Source organism: Hordeum vulgare, chromosome 2H, assembly GCF_904849725.1.
Source record: "Hordeum vulgare subsp. vulgare chromosome 2H, MorexV3_pseudomolecules_assembly, whole genome shotgun sequence".
Taxonomy (NCBI): domain Eukaryota; kingdom Viridiplantae; phylum Streptophyta; class Magnoliopsida; order Poales; family Poaceae; genus Hordeum; species Hordeum vulgare.
The window spans coordinates 127,220,730-127,228,502 of NC_058519.1; positions in this window are offsets into that span (position 1 = coordinate 127,220,730).

Sequence of the window (7,773 nt, forward strand, 5' to 3'; positions counted from 1 at the left end):
GATTAACGGTTGGTATTTTATGATTAATATGGTAATTGCTTGGGAGTCTCTAATTAGTATAAGTATAGAAGATAGCGTAGATAGCATGACAACCTCGATGACGGCACAATGATGGAGATCATGGTGTGGCACCGCTGATGATGAAGATTGTGCCGGTGTTTTGGTGATGGAGATCAAGAAGCACAAGATCATGGCCATATCATGTCACTTATGATTTGCATGTGATGTTAATCCTTTTATGCACCTTATTTTGCTTAGAACGACGGTAGCATTATAAGGTGATCCCTCACTAAAATTTCAAGATAAAACTGTGTTCTCCCCGACTGTGCACCGTTGCGACAGTTCGTCATTTCGAGACACCACGTGATGATAGGGTGTGATAGACTCAACGTTCACATACAACGGGTGCAAAACAATTGCACACGCGGAATACTCGGGGTTAAACTTCACGAGCCTAGCATGTACAGACATGGCCTCGGAACACAAGAGACCGAAAGATCGAGCATGAATCATATAATTGATATGATCAACATGGAGATGTTCACCACTGAAACTATACTCAACTCACGTGATGATCGGAATTGAGTTAGTGGATTTGGATCATGCGCCACTCGAATGACTAGAGGGATGTCTATTTTGAGTGGGAGTTATTAGTAATATGATTAGCTAAACTCAATTATCATGAACATAGTCAAAAGGTCTTTGCAAATTATGTTGTAGCTTGCGTTGTAGCTCTACTATTTTTGATATGTTCCTAGAGAAAATTTAGTTGAAAGATGATAGTAGCAATTATGCAGACTTGGTCCGTAAACTCAAGATTGTCCTCATTGTTGCGCAGAAGGCTTATGTCCTTAATGCACCGCTCGGTGTGCTAAACCTCGAGCGCCGTTTGTGGATGTTGCGAACATCTGGCATATACGTTTTTTATGACTACATGATAGTTCAGTGCGTAATGCTTAAACAACTTAGAATTGAGGCACCGAAGACGTTTTGAACGTCATGGAACATGCGAGATGTTCCAAGAGATGAAATTGAGATTTCATGCTTGTGCCCTTGTTGAGAGGTATGAGACCTCCGACAAGATTCTTTGTATACAAAGTAAGGGAGAAAAGCTCAATCGTTGAGCATGTGTTTAGATTGTCTGAGTGCTACAATCGCTTGAACCGAGTGGGAGTTAATCTTCCAGATGAGATAGTGATGGTTCTCCAAAGTCACTGCCACCAAGTTACTAGAGCTTCGTGATGAACTATAACACATCAAGGATATATATGATGATCCTTAAGCTTTTCACGATGTTTGACATCGCGAAAGTAGAAATCAAATAGGAGCATCAATTGTTGATGGTTAGTAAAACCACTAGTTTCAAGAAGGGAAAGGACAAGAAGGGATACTTCATGAAACGACAAACCAGTTGCCGCTCTAGTGAAGAAAACCAAGGTTGAACCCAAACCCGAGACTAAGTGCTTCTGTTATGAGGGGAACGATCACTGAGGCGGAACTACCCTAGATACTTGGTAGATGAGAAGGCTGGCAAAGTCGACAAAATTATATTGGATATACCTGATATTGATGTGTACCTTACTAGTACTCCTAGTAGCACCAGGATATTAGATACCCGTTCATATGCTAAGTGTTAGTAACTTGAAATTATAGCTACAGATTAAATGGATACTAACAAGGGGTGAGGTCACGATGTGTGATGGAAGTAATTCTAAGGCTGATGTGATCAAACATCGCAAGCTCCCTCTACCATCGGGATTAGTGTTAAACCTAAATAATTGTTATTTGGTGTTTGCGTTGAGAATGAACATGATTAGATCGTGTTTATTGCAATAAGTTTATTCATTTAAAAAGAATAATGGTTATTCTATTTGCTTGAATAAATACCTTCAATAGTTTATTGAATCTCGATCGTAGTGCTACACATGTTCATTATATTGATGCCAAAAGATACAAAGTAGTAATGATAGTACCACTTACTTGTGGCACTCGCGCTTGAGTCATGTTGGTATAAAATGCATGAAGAAGCTCCATGCTGATGGATCTTTGTACTCACTCATTTTTGAAATGTTTGAGACATGCAAAACATACCTATTGGTATAAACGCATGAAGAAACTCCACGCAGATGGATCGTTTGGACTCACTTGATTTTGTATCACTTCAGACATGCAAATCATACCACATGGGCAAGCTGACTGAAGGCCTCGTTTTCCAGTGAGATGGAACTAGAAAGTAACTTACTGGAAGTAATACATTTGGATGTATGTAGTCCAATGAGTGCTCAGGCACGCAGTGGATATCGTTATGTTCTTTCTTCACAGATGATTTGAGTAGATACTAGTGTATTTGCTTCATGAAACACACGTACGAATTATTGAAAGGTTCAAGTAGTTTCGGAGTGAAGTTGAAGATTGTCGTGACAAGAGGGTAACATGTCTACGATATGATCATAGAGATGAATATGTGAGTTGCGAGTTTGGTACACAATTAAGACAAATGTGAAAATTGTTTCACATCTCATGCCACCTAGAACAACATAGTGTGATGGTGTATCCGAATGTCATAGCCGCGCCCTATTTGATATGGTGCATACTATGATGTCTCTTATCGAATTACCACTATCGTTTATGGTTATGCATTAGAGACAACCGCATTCACTTTAAATAGGGCACCACGTATTTCCGTTGAGATGACACCGTATGAACTATGGTTCGGAGAAACCTAAGCTGTCATTTCTTAAAAGTTTGGGGCTGCGATGCTTATGTGGAAAAGTTTCAGCATGATAAGCTCAAACCCAAAGCGGATAAATGCATCTTCATAGGACACCCAAAACAGTTGGGCCTACCTCCTATCTCAGATCCGGAAGCAAAGTGTTTGTTTCTAGAAACGGGTCCTTTCTCGAGGAAAAGTTTCTCTCAAAAGAATTGAGTGGGAGGGTGGTGGAACTTGATGAGGTTATTGAACCGTCACTTCAACCAGTGTATAAAAGGGCGCAGGAAGTTGTTCATGTGGCGCCTACACCAATTGAAGTGGAAACTGATGCTAGTGATCATTAAGCTTCGGATCAACTTACTACAAACCTCGTAGGTCGACATAGTCGCGTACTGCTACAGAGTGGTACGGTAACCCTATCTTGGAGGTCATGTTGTTGAACAACAATGAACCTACGAGCTATGGAGAAACGATGGTGGGCCCGGATTCCGGCAAATGGTTGGAGGCCATGAAATCCAAGAGAGGATCCGTGTATAAAAACAAAGTGTAGACTTTGAAAGAACTACTTGATGGTCGTAAGACTATTAAGTACATATGGATCTTTAAAAGGAAGACACACGATGATGGTGAAAAGTCACCATTAAGAAAAGCTCGACTTGTCGCAAAGATGTTTCCGACAAGTTCAAAGAGTTGACTATGATGAGACTTTCTCACTCGTAGCGATGCTAAAAGTGTGTTGGAATTATGTTATCAATTGCTGCCTTATTTATGAAATATTGCACATAGGATGTCAAAACATTGTTTCCTCGACAGTTTCCTTGAGGAAAGGTTGTATGTGATACAACCAGAAGGTTTTGTCAATCCTAAGGATGCTAACAAGTATGCAAGCTCCAGCGATCCTTCTATGGACTAGTGCAAGCATCTCGGAGTTCGAATATACGCTTTGATGAGATGATCTAGGCATAAGGCGATAGAATCACGTATCGTCGTCTTTGGCGCTCAAACCATAAGTAGCCCTCATCATGGATTCATAAGGCAATGTTATTTTCTTTCTAGGAAAATGTTCCATGCCCTTATTTAATGGAAATTGAAATCTAATATTCCCTTCCTTCATATCGATGACAGCACCAATAGTCCTTAGGAAAGGTCTACCAAGAATGATGGGACATGTCGGATTGCAATAAATATCAAGCACAATGAAATCCACGGGTACATAGTTCCTATTTGCAATAATAAGAACATCATTGATCCTTCTCATAGGTTTCTTAACAGAAGAATCTGCAAGATGCAAATTAAGAGAGCACTCATCAATCTTATTGAAGCCTAGAACATCACATAAATACTTTGGAATCGCGGAAATGCTAGCACCCAAATCACACAAAGCATTGCATTCATAGTTTTTGATTTTGATTTTGATAGTAGGTTCCCACTCATCATGAAGTTTTCTAGGAATAGAAACTTCCAATTCAAGTTTCTCTTCAAGAGATTTCATCATAGCATCGACGATATGATTGGTAAAGGCCTTGTTTTGGCTATAAGCTAGTGGAGAGTTTAGCATGGATTGCATCAAGGAAATAGATTCAATCAAAGAGCAACTATCATAATTGAATTCCTTGAAATCCAAAGTAGTAGTTTCATTACTACTCAAAGTTTTGATATCCTCTACTCCACTTTCAATGCTTTTAGCATCAAGATAGATGGACTCCGAATCATTGGGGCATTTTTCAACCAAAGTGGATTCACATCCAGACCCATCATCATTAGGTTTGACACTAGAAAACAAGGATTCAATGGGAGTCACACCAAGCAGTTTAAGATCTTCGTGATTCTCATCACGAGAACACGCCTTTTTAAGCCATTCATGTCTAGCACGAATTTGGGCGGTTCTTTCCTTACTCTCATTCATGGAAACACGCATAGCTTTCAAAGTTTCATCCATATTGATCTTGGGAGGAGCACATCTAACTTTCAAAGCATCAACGCTCCTGGCCAAATCATCAATTTTGAGTAGTTTTTCTTCTATGGACGCATTGAAAATCTTTTGCAAGTTGATAAACTCTTTAATATTACTCTCTAGATCAGAGGGTAATTTGTTGTAATTTCCATGAGCATTGTTTAGGAGTTGCCAAAGTTATTAGAGGGATTACTAGGAAAAGGCCTAGGAATATAGTTTCCTCTAAAAGCATTGTTGTTGCCAAAATTATTCCTACCAACAAAATTAACATTCAAGCTCTCATTGCTACTCTCAATCAAGGAAGACAAGGGCATATCATTTGGATCTAAAGGAGCACCTTTACTAGCAAACAATTTCATTAACTCATCCATCTTAGCACTCAACGAGTTAATTTCTTCTATAGCGTGCAATTTTTTACTAGTAGGTGACCTTTCAGTGTGCCACTGAGAATAGTTTGTCATGATATTGTCTATGAGTTTTGTGGCTTCTCCTAATGTGATTTCCATGAAAGTTCCACCGGAGGCGGAGTCCAAGGTATTTCTAGAAGCAAAATTCAAACCAACATAGAAGATTTGTATAATCATCCAAAGACTCAAGCCATGAGCAGGACAATTTCTAATCATCAATTTCATTCTCTCCCAAGATTGTGCAACATGTTCATGATATAGTTGCTTAAAATTCATGATATAATTATGGAGAGAGATAATCTTAGCCGGTGGAAAATACTTGCATATATAAGCATCTTTGCACTTGTTCCAAGAATCAATACTATTTTTGGGCAAAGATGATAACCAAGTTTTTGCTCGATCTCGCAATGAGAACGGAAGTAGCTTAAAGTTAATCACATCATTATCCACATCTTTCTTCTTTTGCATATCACATAAATTAATGAAGGTATTAAGATGGGATGCGACATCTTCACTAGGAAGGCTGGAGAATTGCTCTTTCATAACAAGATTCAGCAAAGCAGCATTGATTTCATATGATTCTGCACTAGTGGCGGGAGCAATCGGAGTACTAATAAAATCATTATTATTAGTATTCGAGAAGTCACAAAGTTTGGTGTTTTCAGTTATGGTGACTTCAGCAAACAGACAAGCACACAAGCGAACAGAGAGCAAGCGAAAGAGAAGGGCGAACGAAAAAGGCAAATATTTTTGTAAATTTTTGTTTTTCAGAAGTGGGGGAGAGGAAAACGAGAGGCAAAAAAAGTAAATGCAAGAGATGACTTTGCGATGGTTACTTGGATAAGCTTCACTTGATGCTCCCCGGCAATGGCACCAGAAATTGGCACGTTGACGGGAGACTATTCTTGTCTTGATCCTCCTCCCCAGCAACGACGCCAGAAATTGGCACATTGACGGGAGACTATTCTTGTCTTGATCCTCCTCCCCGGCAACGGTGCCATAAATTGGCACGTTGATGGGAGACTATTCTTGTCTTGATCCTCCTCCCCGGCAACAGCGCCAGAAAATTCTTCTTGCTACCTCTTGAGCTTGCGTTGGTTTTTCCCTTGAAGAGGAAAGGGTGATGCAACATAGTAGCAGTAAGTATTTCCCTCAGTTTGAGAACCAAAGTATCAATCCAGTAGGAGAATCAAGCCAAGTGTCCAGAGTACCTGCGCAAACACAAACGAGCTTGCACCCAACGCTATAAAGGGGTTGTCAATCCCTTCAAGATTGATTGCAAAGTGAGATCTGAAGGCGGAAAGTGCAACAAAGTAAAAGTGTAGGGCTCGAAATATGATGTGAAGTAGACCCGGGGGACATAGGCATCACTAGAGGCTTCTCTCAAGATAGAAAATATTACGGTGGGTGAACGAATTACTGTCGAGCAATTGATAAAACCGCGCAAAGTCATGACGATATCTAAGGCAATGATCATACATATAGGCATCAGGTCCGAGACAAGTAGACCGATACTTTCTGCATCTACTACTATTACTCCACACATCCACCGCTATCCAGCATGCATCTAGTGTATTGAGTTCATGACAAACAGAGTAATGCCTTAAGCAAGATGACATGATGTAGAGGGATAAATTCACGCAATAGATATAAACCCCATCTTTTTACCCTTGATGGCAACAACATGATGCGTGCCTCGCTACCCCTTCTGTCACTAGGTGAGGTCACTGCACGGTATGAACCCAAAACCAAGCACTTCTCCCATTGCAAGAATCATAGATCAAGTTGGCCAAACAAAACCCACAACTCGAAGAGAATTACAAGGATATGAAATCATGCATATAAGAGATCAGAAGAAACTCAAATAAGATTCATAGATAATCTGATCATAAATCCACAATTCAATCGGATCTCGACAAACACACCGCAAAATAAGATTACATCGGATAGATCTCCATGAAGATCACGGAGAACTTTGTATTGAAGATCCAAGAGAGAGAAGAAGCCATCTAGCTACTAGCTATGGACCCGAAGGTCTATGGTGAACTACTCACGCATCATTGGAGACGCAATGGTATTGATGAAGAAGCCCTCTGTGTCCGAATCCCCCCTCTGGCAGGGCACCAGAACGTGCCCCAGATGGGATCTTGCAGAGGCAGGAGCTTGCGGCGGTGGAAAAGTATTTTCGTGGTTCTCTCCCGTGGATTTGGGTTTTTCGGATATTTATAGGCGGAAGAAGTAGGGCAGAGGAGCCACACGGGGCCCACAAGCCTGCTAGGCGCCCCCCAGGCCACGCCTAGGGGGCTTGTGACCTCCCCCGAGGTCCTTTGCCTTGGTTCTCAAGTTCCCCACGTATCTTCTGTTCCGGAAAAAATAAAATCTTTTCGGACGTTTTATTCCGTTTGGACTCCGTTTAATATTCTCCTCTGAAAAGGGTCAAAAACACGAAAAAAAACAGGAACTGGCACTTGGCACTGAGTTAATAAGTTAGTCCCAAAAAATATATAAAAGGCATACAAAACATCCAAAGTTTGACAAGATAATAACATGGAACCAAAAAAAATTATAGATACATTGGAGACGTATCAAGGTGCTGGTGTCCGAAGTTTTGTTCGGAGTCCCGGATGAGATCCCGGAAATTATGAGGGTTTCTGGAATGGTCCGGAAACGAATATTGATATATAGGAAGTTGGTATTTG